This window comes from Nicotiana tomentosiformis, chromosome 4 (assembly GCF_000390325.3).
Source record: "Nicotiana tomentosiformis chromosome 4, ASM39032v3, whole genome shotgun sequence".
In the NCBI taxonomy this organism is placed as follows: Eukaryota; Viridiplantae; Streptophyta; class Magnoliopsida; order Solanales; family Solanaceae; genus Nicotiana; species Nicotiana tomentosiformis.
In genome coordinates, this window is record NC_090815.1 from 1,111,098 (window position 1) to 1,125,649 (window position 14,552).

Genomic DNA, 14,552 nt, shown 5'->3' on the forward strand with positions numbered 1-14,552 from the left:
TCATGGAATCAATAGCAAGTTGATAAATTTCCCCATCCTCTGAAAAATGATCAAATAAATTTGCAAGTTCTGCAATATAAACTAAACAGTTAGAAATAGTAGGATAATATTGCCCAAAAAATTTATTTGTAGCAATATGGAATTTTTCTAAAAAATCTACAAGCATTTTAACATTAGCCCAATCCGCATTTGTAAGGTGCTCATCATCATCACTTACATGAGCATTAAACGTTGAGTTTATGGGGTTTCTATATTCATATGCAACAACTAAACTTTTCATACATGTAATTCCATCTAGTTGGACAAGGTTTAGGAACCTTTCTTTCTCTTAGGCCAAATTCATCGCATCTTTTAAAATATTCTCTAAGTCTACTTCTACGGTTTGAATAAAAAAGCCAATTAAGAGCCATTTTAACCTTTTCAATTTCAACATTTAAAATTCGCATACCATCACCCACAATTAAATAGTAAATATGACAAATACATCTAACATGAAAAATGTTACTAAATACAGGACTTAGTATAGTGGTAAGCAAGACTACATCATTTGTGTTACTAGTAGCATTATATTGAAACTGACATTATTTTATCACTAATGCAAAAATATCTACAAATATCCGCAATCGTGCTAGAAATAAACTGCCCTGTGTGACGTGAATTAATTATTCTATAAGCAATAATGCGCTTTTGCATTATCCAATGCTCATCAATCCAATGACTGGTAACAGTAAGGTAATCACAGTCATTACCACTTCTACCAATATCAGTTGTAATAGCAAGACGACAATTTATATGAGTAAATAAATAGCGCAAATATTGTTCATATTCATGTTTATATTTATAAATATCACTCTTTACGGTTGTGCGAGGAAAACCTTTATAAGTAGGATTATAAATTTTTCTAATATAATGCACAAAGTGGGGTTAGAAGGAAAACTATAGGGTAAGCACATAACAGTGACCATTTTTGCCAATTCTTCCCGATCTTTTTTTGGATCATAATATAAAATACCACCGGTAACAGTGTTAATTCCCGGTTGAAATTGATTTGACCCGGTACTAAGGTCAGCCTGACTAGGTGCACTTGTCCCCTCAGCCAAATCTTTCATACGAAAATATCTAGCTTTATCTTGAGGGTGTAGCAATATGTGTCTAGTCAAACTTCCCGTCCCCCCGACTTCCAACATATTGAAAAACTAACTCTTTGCCACAAGTTTTACACTTAGCCCTATTTTTTTCTCTTAGTTGAGTAAAAAATTGCCAAACAAGAGATGTTTCTGCCCGTTTAGGAGGTTGTCTAGAAAAAGTAGGGGCACTAATAGGAGGGTCAGACGGGGGATCATCTAGATTATTATTAGTTGGGTTAACTTCAGAAGCAGGACTAGTGGGTGTATCATCATTCGGTTGCGTTTCATCAAAATCTATTTCTTCATCATCATTTTCATCAATAGTTGGATTACCATAAAGAGCATTCATATATTCATAGTTTAATTGTTTACCGGGTGCAATATTATGGCAAAATTGACTCTCGGTAAATTGTAATAAACTATTATCGCTATCAAGAATAGGACGTGTAGGACGGGTAACATGTTTGGGTCGGGGAGCCGGGGGAAGTGGAGGAGGAACATATTGGCCACTAGATTCACCACTCTTCGATTTTCCCTTATTTTTACTAAACATATTTTTTAAGGAATAAGCCATCTTAATTAATCAAGCAAAGTAAATAAAACAAATAAAATTATAATATTAAAACTTAAGAGTTGGAACGAGTTTATCGAATTGACGAACAACTTGTTGGAAATTGATTATCATTGAAGACTTCAATTCACCAACTTCACAATTGTTTCACAAATTGTAACAATAAAGTAAGCAATAGTAGCAATTATAGAAGTAAATTAGAGAGAGATTGTGATAGATTGATGATTTTGTAAGAAAAAATGAAATAATGATAGGGTATTTATAGTTGAAAATAGGGAAAAAGTATAATTATAAAAAGTTTGGGATTAAAACAAAGTTGAGGGGTTAAATGGCTATTTCATAAATAGCCAACGACTATTTTTGACAGCCTAACGGCTATTTTTTTTTAAAAAAAAAATAGCCGTTGGGCCCGCTAAGGGACCGGGCCGGTCCCGGGCCCTGACGGACCAAACGATCCCGGGCCTGACGGGCCCAAATCATAGGACCGGCCCACGAGACCGGACCAGGCCCGCTAAAACCGGACCAAACGGTCCTGGCCTGTTTAGCCGTTTGGCCCGTTTGGCCCACGGTCCCGGGCCAGTCCCGGGACTGGACCGGCCCACTTGCCAGCCTTAATTTCGGTTAACAAGTGCGGAGTTGAATCCTACGGGGAATTAACCTATACTCGTACAAATTCACGCAATTAATATTCAGAAATATTTAAATAACAAATTAGATGTTTACTAACCAAATATCACGTAATGAAAATGCAGTAACTAATAACTAACTACGAACAGGTTGTAAACAAGAATTGGAATGATCTAAGGTTCTGATTTCCTCTATTGTCGGAATCCTTTCCGCTATGTTTCCTATAAATTTGCCTAAGTTTTCTCTACCGATCATGAGCTCTCTGAGTATCGTAATTCTCTCCCGAGTAACTACCATAATTTACTAGACATATTCTTCCAAATTACGCTAGCTAGCACTAAGATACGGCTCACTCGGATCGCACCAAGGTTTCGTTATTCCTAATCCCACCTTTAAACCCTCTGTATTGATCCCTCATATACGTTAGGAGTGATGGTATTCAACAACTACCTAAATATGCACTCTCTTCCGAGTAATACACATTAAATAGGCACAATCGATTGAGAGCTTTTCAACCAACCACAATATAAACGTAGTTGAACAAATAGAGAAAAACTACGACAAATCTATATTAACGTAACGGGAAAATCATCCTCCAATAGGTTCCATCAAAACCCTAGATTAGGAGTTTAGATACTCATACTCGTAGTAATAATATCCCAAGTATTTTGCATAAATAAATTATAAAGTAAAGATGAAGGAATGTAGAAATCGATGATTCTATCTTCCAACTGGTGTTCCACGAGCTAAACTTGCCTCCGGTCGCAAAAACTCCTTCAAAAGTGGTGTTTAATGTCTATTTATACATTTAGGAAAAGACCTAAACGACATAGCCCTAGTCCTAGTTAAACAGGGGGACAGAATAAGCCTTCAAAATCCGGATAATGCTCGCCTCGGACCGTGCCTCGCGAGGTAAAACGCGAGATTAACCTCACCCTAGACCATGCGATGCCTGCCTCCACGCGAGCTCAACCTCGCCTCATACCTCGCGTCACATACTCCCTCGTGAGCTCAAAGGTTCACCTCGACAGCTCTAACGCGAGCTCAATAACTCGCTTCGCCAACTTTCTTATTTTTCCATTGCTCACTTATTTCTTTCTTTTTTTCAACTGTTTTCGAGCACGCTTTAGACTTTAAATATTTCTTTTGCTTTACTTTCATCTCCAATGTACCTACACATAAAATAGACTCCATTACGCATAAATAAAGTGTAGTTTAACATTAAAGCACATAAAATATAAGGTAAATAATGTACTAAAATATGAAATTATAGCCACACATCAATACCCCACACTTAAACATTGCTCGTCCTCGAGCAATCAAACTACACTTATAGGCATGACCTTTTTAAGCAATTCCCTTAACTCGGCACACCAAGAATCTTTAAAATATACTAAGCACAAAGGTGTAACATCCTCACCTCAAGATTTGACTCACAAATACCATGCATTATTCACAATTCACTTACTTACTCTAACATGGAGGTCAATGACATTACCTTTCCGTCATGAATCACGTGCCCTCACACAATAAAAAAGAGTAGTTCCACACACAATAAATTTTAAGACCATAGGAACTCAAGATAGGAAGAATTCACTCGTTCTCAGAAATAACATTCACATGACATAAATGATGCACCATAGGCTTGCTCGTAGTGTAATACTTTACTAATCGAGCTCATTCAGTCTAGGATCAAGTATGACTTTAATTGGTTGTAATGTAGGCTGCGGGTCGGGTAGGATACATTTGGAAATGAGTGACTACACCTCCCTTAAGCACTTTAATACGTATACTTTAACACTCAAGCCCATATTTATGTCAAACCAAAACTCCACCTTTACTTCAATGTATATTACCCCATACTCCTTTAAGCACAATTACATCCCTAGCCACCACCATCAAGAATTATTTTTCATACAATACAACTATATGTATATTTTTTTTCTTTTTCTTTCAATCCAAGTGGCTTTTATTTATATATATATTTTTTCTTTTCAAAACGGTGCACCTTTCTCCTTATTCCATTTGTTCCACTCAAAAGTCAAACCACCACCCCACACTTTAATTTTTACATGATTCATCACAATTGAAGTGCTCATGAGAGGTGACAAGGTTCAAATATATGGTCAATTCAAACAAAGGGTAAGGCTTGTAATGTGGTTACCAAAGAAACAGGATTACAGGCTCAAAGGGGTTAACTACGTTATATGACATTTAGGCGGGCAAACTATATACATCTGGCTCAACAAAGAAACGCCTATATCACTTCCCAGACTGAACAAGACTACTATTTTGCTTCGCGCACACACGGGGCAAGTTCTAGACATCAATTGCAATGCACAAAATACATGCAAACCTCACATAGACATGGAACATAACTCACTCAGGATTGGTTTTATCAAGACACTCTAGTCAAAGCAGTTAACCAAAGTTAAGATTATACGATTTAAGGTATTTATACTAGAGTCTAACATTGAGCCTAAGTGTCACAACCAGAGTACTCACTATTCTCAAGGCATAATAAAGTTAAGAGATATCGCTGCAATTCAATTCATAGCCCAGTGGTTTCTACTCTCTATCTCGGGAATGCATCTCCGGATCATGTTATCAAGACAAATCCTGAACAAATATGGTTCATCCTAGAAATACATGTGAAAATCACGAAAAAAGTTTTTCTTTTGCACGGAAGACAAGTTATAGGGAACAATACCGCTTGCTAGGTAATTTGCTATATCTGCATACCATGGTGTAGCCTCGAGGCTCGTTGCTAAGAGTTGTTCATCTGGGAAAGTCTCCATGATCTCCTCCACCTCAACCTTCTTTTCTGCTCCTTCAAGCCTGGATAAATGATCAACAACTTGGTTTTCTGTTCCCTTTCGGTCCCGGATTTCCAAGTCGAACTCTTGTAGCAATAGCACCCATCGAATTAGGCGCGACTTTGACTCTTTTTTTCTCAATTAGGTACCTGAGGGCAGCATGGTCAGTGTAAACAATTACCTTTGAGCCTATCAGGTATGACCTGGATTTATCAAATGCGAACACCACAACTAGTATCTCTTTCTCTGTCACTGTGTAGTTTAGTTGGGTGCCGCTCAAGGTTCTACTTGCATAGTAGATCGGATGCATGACTTTGTCTTTTTGCTGCCCATGAACTGCTCTCACAACATAGTCGCTTGCATCGCACATCAGCTCAAAAGGTTTTCCCCAGTCGGGGGCCACTATGATTGGCGCAGTCACCAGTTTCTTCTTCAACTCCTCAAATGCTACCCTGTAGTCATCAGAAAACACAAAATGGTGATCTTTTTCAAGCAGTTTACACAAGGGGTTAGCAATTTTGGAAAAATCTTTTATAAACCGTCTGTAGAAACCGGCGTGGCCAATGAAACTTCTTATTGCTTTGATGAAAGTGGGTGGTGGTAGCTTTTCTATCACATCAACCTTTGCACGATCCACCTCAATGCCCTTACTTGACACTAGGTGCCCCAAGACTATACCTTCATGTACCATGAAGTGGCACTTTCCCAATGGAGCACCGGATTAGTCTCCACACATCTTTTTAACACTCTTTTTAGATTCTTTAGGCAATCATTGAATGAGTCTCCCACCACTGAGAAATCATCCATGAAGACCTCCATTATGTCTTCTACCATATCTGTGAAGATGGCCATCATGCACCTTTGAAATGTGGTGGGTGCATTGCATAGGCCGAACGACATTCTCCGGAAAGCGTAGACGCCATTTGGACAGGTGAATGACATTTTCTCTCTATCTTCCAGGGCAATAGAGATCTGATTATACCCCGAGTATCCATCCAGAAAGCAGAAGTAGGACCTCCCAACCAATCTATCTAGCATCTGATTAATGAACGGCAAGGGAAAATAGTCTTTTCGGGTGGCCTTATTCAATCTTCTGTAGTCCATATAAATTCACCATCCCGTAACTGTTCTTGTTGAGATTAGCTCATTGTTCTCGTTTTGCACAACAGTCATTCCACCTTTCTTTGGTACACATTGAACTGGGATAATCCAATTGCTGTCGGAGATGGGGAAAATGATTCCCGCATCTAACCACTTTATCACCTCCTTTTTCACGACTTCTTTCATGTTGGGGTTCAGCCTTCTTTGATGTTATCTAGAAGGTTTGTGGCCATCTTCTAGTAAAATCTTATGCATACAGAAGGCCGGGCTGATACCCTAAATGTCTGCAATGGTCCACCAAATTGTAGTTTTGCACTCTATTAATACCTGCAAAAGCTGTTTTTCCTGCACACTTAACAAACCAGATGAGATAATAACAGGTAAAGTCGAGTTAGGTCCTAAGAAAGCATACCTGAGGTGAGGTGGTAGCGGTTTCAGTTCCAACTGTGGTGGCTCTTCGATCGATGGCTTAGCTGGAGGGGGTTTTCTTTCTTCTAAGTGCAAAGATTCAAATTCGAGCTCTCTTTTCCATAACCCTTGGCCTTCAAGAGCCAGCACCCACTCTGCCAATTCCTATCCATTTACTTCTTCTAAGTTCATGAGATAGGCTGCTAGGGGGTATTTAGCATTCAGAGCCTCATCTTCCTACTCCAGAATTACATCCACAGCTTCTATCAGAGAGCAGTTAGCAAATTCACTTGGTCGCCTCATAGCCTTCTGGACATTGAACGTTATCTCTTCATCGTTCAGTCTCATTTTTAGCTCTCCAGTTTCACAATCAATTAGAGCTCTCCTAGTGGCCAAGAATGGTCTTCCCAAAATTATGGGAATCTCCTCGTCAAACCGGCAGTCCAAAATGACAAAATCTACTGGAAACATAAACTTTCCAACCTGCACTAGTACATCATCAAGGATACTTAATGGCCTCTTCACTGTCCGGTCGGTTAGCTGTAGTAACATGGATGTGGGTCTTGCTCTTCCAATGCCTAACCTTTTGTAGATAGCCAAGGGCATCAAGTTTATGCTTGCCCCCAAATCACACAATGCTTTAGCAAAAAACATAGCTGCCTATTGTGCATGGGATTGTGAAACTCCCTGGGTCTGACAACTTCTCAGCTATGGGTCTCGTCACGACAACAATACAAGTCCGGGTTAGGGTAACAGTGGCCAAGTCTTGGAAGTCTAACTTGCGAGACATCAAATCCTTCATCATTTTGGCATACCCAGGCATCTCCCTCAAGGCGTCAATCAGTGGAATATTTACCTGGATTTGTTTCAACATCTCCATGAATTTCTTATACTGCTCAGCATTCTGATATTTGGCCAATCTCTATGGGAATGGTGTTGGAGGTCGCTTCCTTCCTGTGATTTGAGTCTTATCCTGCTCAGGCACTGCTTCTACTGTTGTTTCTTGTGCTACCTCAATCTCCCTCACAACCTCTTTTTCTTTGATTGTGCTCTCTTGTGCATGTTGTATCATCACCTCAGTTAACCCTATTGAATCATCTACCTCAATGTGTACTGGCACAAGTGTTTCAGTTGGTCGGCTTTCACGAGCAATTTCTTACTCTAGATCTAGGTCTCTGCCATTTCTTAGACTCATTGCCATAAGCTGTTTCGGGCCCTGCTCTTTTGGATTGACTTGTGTGTCTGCCGGTAACGTCCCTTGGGGGCGATTATTCAGAGCCATTGATATCTGTCCTAGTTGAATCTCAATACCTTTTATCGCTGATTCATGTGCATCCACTCTCTCTTTCATTTTTCCATTAGACCCAATAAGTTATTGCAGCATTCCTTTAATTTCAGACAACCCATCTTCTTGTCTCACTATTTGTTGTTGAGGATGTTAATAAGTTAGCTGTTGATTTTGCTGGTTGTATCCCTGTTGCCTTTGGTACGACACAATTTGACCCTGTGGCAGCATAGCTCCAGGATTGCTGTTATTATTGTACTGTTGCTGTGCTGGTCTGTATTGCTGATTCTGTTGCCCCCAATTCTGACCATCTTGCCTTTGTCCTCCATAGTAGGCCATATAGTTCATATCTTCCTGATAGTGCTGGTTGTCACTTTCCGCACTCCAAGAGCATGCATATGGTTAGTTAATGCATGGTGTACATAAGCCCCCATTAGTTGCATCAACTATGTGTACCTGCTGCTTCTGGCTTGATTCATCGATCTTTTTGGTAAGGATACTCATTTGTGTCATCAGAGTGGCCATATTTTTGGATATGGAGTTGTTTAGGTCCAAAGCCACTGAGTGAACTACAAGAGTGATCGTAGAGTCTCTTGTCATCCATCCTGAGTTTTGAGCCATTTTATCAAGTAGGATCTTGTATTCTCTGAATGATTTGCTCAAAAATGCTCCACCTACTGAAGCATCAACATTGGCCTTTAAGTTGTCTGCCAACCCCATGTAGAACCTCTGCCCCACATCTGATCTGGAATGCCATGATGTGGACACTTAACCAGCATACCCTTGAACCTCTCCCACGTCTCTTGTAGTGTTTCTGTTGGTCTCTGCTTGAAGCTCAATATCTCATTAATTTGTTTGGCAGTCTTATTGGATGGGTAGAACTTGTCCAAAAATTGCTTGACTAATTCCTCCCAAGTAGTGATGGAGTTTATGGGGAGTGAATTAAGCCAAGTCTGAGCATCTCCTGTTACCGAGAATGGAAACAATAATAGCTTTATTGCTTCCGGTGTCACATTAGGTTGCCTTTGCGCGACACATATCGACAGGAGATTTTTCAGATGCTGCTGAGGATCTTCAATGTAAGACCCTGAGAATACTCCCTTGTTCTGCAACAAATGTAGCATGTTGTTTGTGATTTGAAATGATTCTGCTTATATCTGAGGGACTGCAATTGCGATTGCTAGATTTTCAGCGGTGGGTTGTGCCCAATCATATAATGTTGCTTCTGGAACAAGAGGCACCACACCCTGATTATTCGGGTCATTCGCATTGTTTCTGTTGTTTGGATTTTCTATTACATCATCTATGTCTTGTTCGATATGCAGCATGCTTAGAGAATTTCTTGCTTCTTCCCTGACTGGTAATTAGTCTAAATCGTAAGAATTTCATGATGTAGTTGTGTTTCTATCGTTCGCGCTGCATATTTACTTTGGGACTACGGAACGGTAGACCGAGAGATCCCCCTGTACTGCATATTTACTTTGGGACTACGAAACGGTATTCCGAAAGATCCCCCTGTACTGCATATTTACTTTGGGACTACGGAACAGTATTCCGGGAGATCGCCATGTATTGCATATTTACTTTGGGACTACGAAATGGTATTCCGGGAGATCCCCCCATGTACTGCATATTTACTTTGGGACTACGGAACGGTATTCCGGGAGATCCCCATGTCTTGCATATTTACTTTGGGACTACGGAACTGTATTCCGGGAGATCCCCCTGCATATTTACGTTTGGGACTACGAGACGGTATCTCGGGAGATCCCCTATTGTGTTTCTGTGTACTGAGTTGTTACCTTCTATGATTTCTTTGTTGTTAAATTTCAGCCTTTATTTTAGTGCGGTATTACACTCTATATTATTTTTATTATATATTAACTAGTAGGACCCTGACCTGACATCGTCACTACTCGACCGAGGTTAGGCTTGGCACTTACTGGGTACTGATTGTGGTGTACTCATGCTACTCTCTCCACATTATTTTCGTGTGCAGATCCAGGTGCACCTTATCAACCGCACTATCAGTGAGCCGGGACAACTTTGGAGACTTCAAGGTATATCTGTCGCATCCGCAGACCTCAGAGTCCCCGTCTACTCTTCTCATGTCCATTATCTTCTGTATTTTCCTTGTTATATTCTAATGTATAAAGACACTAGGTTTTTCCTTCTGTAGTTTGTGATTCACGATGTTTCGGGTTTTAGGATTTGTTGTGTGTTTTTGAATAGTTGGTTAAATTTATATTTTTATTTCACTATTCCGCAAAAATGTTAGAATTACCGAGTTGTAGAGAATAGGTGCCGTCACGACGTCACACGGAGGGGAAATTGGGTCGTGACAAGTTGGTATCAGAGCTCTAGGTTCATAGGTGTCGTGAGTCACAAACCGGTTTAATAGAGTCTCGCGGATCGGTACAGAGACGTCTATACTTATCTTTGGGAGGCTATGGAACTGTTAAGAAAATTTCACTACTTTGATTCCTCTTTGTGCAAAAATTGTTGACTTCAAAGATTCTAAACTTCTGTATTCTATTCTCTTACGGATGGTGAGGACACGTACAAGCGGATCTGATGACCAGGCACCCACGCCCCCTACTAGAGCCGCGAGAAGCCGGGGCTGGGGTAGAGGCTGAGGACGTCCACGTGGTGCAGCCAGAGCACCCACACGAGCTGCTATAGAGGAGCCCCCGGTAGCTCCAACTGGAGGGCAGACACCTGAGGTACCTGTTTCTGCACCAGCCCTCCAAGAGACTCTAGCCCAGTTTCTGAGCATGTTCAGAACCTTAGCTCAGGCTGGATTGATTCTACTTGCTCCTACCACATCTCAGGCCGGGGGAGGAGCACAGACTCCCGTCGGCGGTACTCCAGAGCAGCGGGTTCAGGTCGACCAGGTTCCAGAGGTTGTACCAATGCAGCCGGTAGCTCCAGCTCAACTTGAGGTTAGGGCAGCAGCTTTTGAGGTGGAGCAGCTCAGACTTAAGAGGTACAAGAAGTACCACCCACCTACCTTCAGCGGATTGGCTACAGATGATGCTCAGGGTTTTTTGGAGGAGTGTCATCGTATTCTCCGTACTATGGGCGTAGCGGAGACGAGCGGGGTTTCTTTTACTATATTCCATCTTAGAGGAGCAGCCTATCAGTGGTACCGTGCTTATGAGTTGAGTAGTCCGGCTGAGGCAGCTTCGCTTACATGGACTCAGTTCTCGGACATGTTTTTGAGAGAATATGTCCCTCAGAGCCTCAGAGACTCATGGCGCACGGAGTTTGAGCAGCTGCGCCAGGGTGCTATGACTGTGTCACAGTATGCACTCCGCTTCAGTGATTTGGCCCGACATGCACCGGCCTTAGTTGCCACAGTTCGAGAGAGGGTTCGACGGTTTATTGAGGGACTCCATCCCAGCATCCGGAGTAGTATGGCCAGGGAATTGGAGATGGATAGTTCTTATCAGCAGGTTGTGAGTATTGCCAGGAGATTTGAGGGCATGTGTTTGCCCGGGTTAGAGAGGAGAAGGAGGTCAAGAGGTTTCGAGAGGCTGGTTATTATTCTGGAGCTCGTGCTCCAGCAGCTCGCCATGGTAGGGGTTATGTGAGCCGCCCCGTTCATTTAGCTCTTCCAGCCGCCAGCGGTGTTCCAGCTCCTTCTAGACCCCATGAGCCTTATTACGCACAGACAATATCTAGTGTGCCTCCTGTACGGGGTGTTCCTAGTGGCCAGTCTAGCAGACCTGGCCCGAGCCAGTCACAATAGCCATGCCCTCCGAGAGCTTGTTTTGAGTGTGGTGACACTCACCATGTAGTGAGGGATTGCCCTAAGATTAGGAGGGGTGCACCTCCACAGACTTCTCAGCCACAGCGTGCTCTACCGGGTCCTCAGGCTATGATTACAGCACCAGATGCCATCCCACCTGCTTAGCCAGCTCGAGGTGGAGGTCGGGGAGGTAGAGGTTGCCCTAGAGAGGGAGGCCAGGCCAGATATTATGCATTTCCTACTCGTACAGAGGCAGTTGCTTCTGATTCTATTATTACAGGTATTTTTCCGGTCTGTCATAGAGATGCATTGGTATTATTTGAACCGGGCTCTACATATTCTTATGTGTCCTCTTATTTTGCCCCGTATTTGGGCGTATCTCGGGATTCTTTGAGTTCCCCTATTTATGTGTCTACTCATGTGGGAGATTCTCTTGTTGTGGACCGCGTGTATCGGTCGTGTTTGATTGCTCTTAGTGGTTTTGAGACCAGAGCCGATTTGTTATTGCTCAGCATGGTGGACTTTGATATTATTTTGGGCATGGACTGGTTGTCGCCCCGTTATGCTATTCTTGATTGTCACGCTAAGACTGTGATGCTGGCTATGCCGGGTTTACCGCGATTAGAGTGGAGAGGTACCTTAGAGTATACTCCCAGCAGAGTTGTTTCTTTTCTTAAAGCTCAACGAATGGTTGAGAAGAGGTGTGATGCCTATCTAGCTTATGTGAGAGATGTCAGTATTGATACCCCTACAGTTGAGTCAGTTCCAGTAGTGAGGAACTTTTCAAATGTGTTTCCAGCTGATCTTCCGGGCATGCCGCCCGATAGAGATATTGATTTTGGCATTGACTTGTTGCCGGGCACTCATCCCATCTTTATTACTCCATATCGTATGGCTCTTCCTGAGTTAAAAGAGTTGAAGGAGCAATTACAGGAATTGCTTGATAAGGGCTTCATTGCCCAGTGTGTCACCTTGGGGTGCTCCTGTATTATTTGTAAAGAAGAAGGATGGTTCTATGCGGATGTGTATTGATTACTGCTAGTTGAATAAAGTCACAGTGAAGAACAAGTATCCATTACCTCGTATTGATGACTTATTTGATCAATTACAGGGTGCCAGAGTGTTTTCCAAGATTGACTTACGTTCAGGTTATCATCAGTTGAAGATTCGGGAGCCAGATATCCCGAAGACTGCTTTCAGGACCAGATATGGTCACTATGAGTTTCTTGTGATGTCTTTTGGGCTGACCAATGCCTCAACAGTTTTTATGCACTTGATGCACAGTGTGTTCCGGCCCTATCTTGACTCATTCGTCATTGTGTTTATTGACGGCATCCTGGTATACTCCCGTAGTCGGGAGGATCATGAGCAGCACCTGAGGACTGCACTTCAAACCTTGAGAGAAAAGAAGTTATATGCAAAATTTTCAAAGTGTGAGTTTTGGCTGGACTCAGTGGCATTCTTGGATCATATAGTATCGAGTGAGGGGATCCAGGTGGATCCGAGGAAGATTAAAGCAGTGCAGAGTTGGCCCAGACCGTCCTCAGCTACAGAGATACGGAGTTTTCTTGGTTTGGCAGGGTATTACCGTCGATTTGTAGAGGGTTTCTCGTCTATTGCAGCACCTATGACCAGGCTGACCCAGAAGGGTGCTCCGTTCAGGTGGACATGGGAATGTAAGGAGAGCTTTCAGAAGCTCAAGACAGCTTTGACTACAGCCCCAGTATTGGTATTACCTACAGGTTCGGGGTCTTATACAGTATATTGTGATGAATCGCAGATTGGTCTTGGCGCGGTGTTGATGCAGGACGGTAGGGTGATTGCCTACGCGTCTAGACAGCTGAAGGTGCACGAAAAGAACTATCCTATCCACAACCTTGAGTTAGCAGCTATTGTTCATGCCTTGAAGATATGGCGGCATTATTTGTATGGTGTTCCTTGTGAGATTTACACCGATCATCGGAGTTTGCAGCATCTATTTAAGCAGAAAGATCTTAACTTACGTCAGCGGAGGTGGTTGGAGCTGCTTAAGGATTATGATATCACTATTTTGTACCACCCTAAGAAGGCCAATGTGGTGGCCGATGCTTTGAGCTGCCGGGCAGAGAGTTTGGGGAGTTTAGCATATCTACCAACAGCAGAGAGGCCATTGGCATTGGATGTTCATGCCTTAGCCAGCCAGTTTGTGATATTGGATATTTCTGAGCCGAGTCGAGTATTGGCTTATGTGGTATCTTGGTCTTCTCTTTATGATCGTATCAGGGAGCGTCAGTATGATGACCCCCATCTGCTTGTCCTTAAGGACACGGTCCAGCACGGTGATGCTAAGGAGGTCACTATTGGAGATGATGGTGCATTAAGGATGTAGGGCAGGCTATGTGTGCCCAATGTAGATGGTTTGCGTGAGTTGATTCTCCAGGAGGCTTACAGTTCGCGGTACTCTATTCATCCGGGTGCCGCAAAGATGTATCAGGACTTGAAACAACATTACTGGTAGAGGAGAATGAAGAAGAACATAGTAGAGTATGTGGCTTGATGTCTGAATTGCCAGTAGGTAAAATATGAGCATCAGCAACCAGGTGGATTGCTTCAGAAGTTAGAGTTTCCGGAGTGAAAATGGGAGCGGATCACTATGGATTTCGTTGTTGAACTCCCACAGACTCAGCGGAGGTTTGATTTAGGTGATTGTGGATAGGCTGACCAAGTCGAATCATTTCATTCATGTGATGACTACCTATTCTTCCGAGCAGCTAGCTCGAATCTACATCCATGAGATCGTCATGTTTCATGGCGTACCGGTATCAATTATCTCTGACCGGGGTACGTAGTTTACATCATGGTTCTGGAGAGCTGTACAGCATGCGTT

The 14,552-nt window shown here is 42.4% G+C and overlaps 1 non-coding gene across 1 annotated transcript; it reads left to right on the forward strand.

The window, feature by feature from the left end:
* Positions 1–8,685: 8,685 nt before the first annotated feature.
* Positions 8,686–8,792, forward strand: LOC117278452 (small nucleolar RNA R71). Its single transcript, XR_004508823.1, has one exon. It is a non-coding gene; the product is annotated as a small nucleolar RNA R71 (small nucleolar RNA).
* The last annotated feature ends 5,760 nt before the right edge of the window (positions 8,793–14,552 follow it).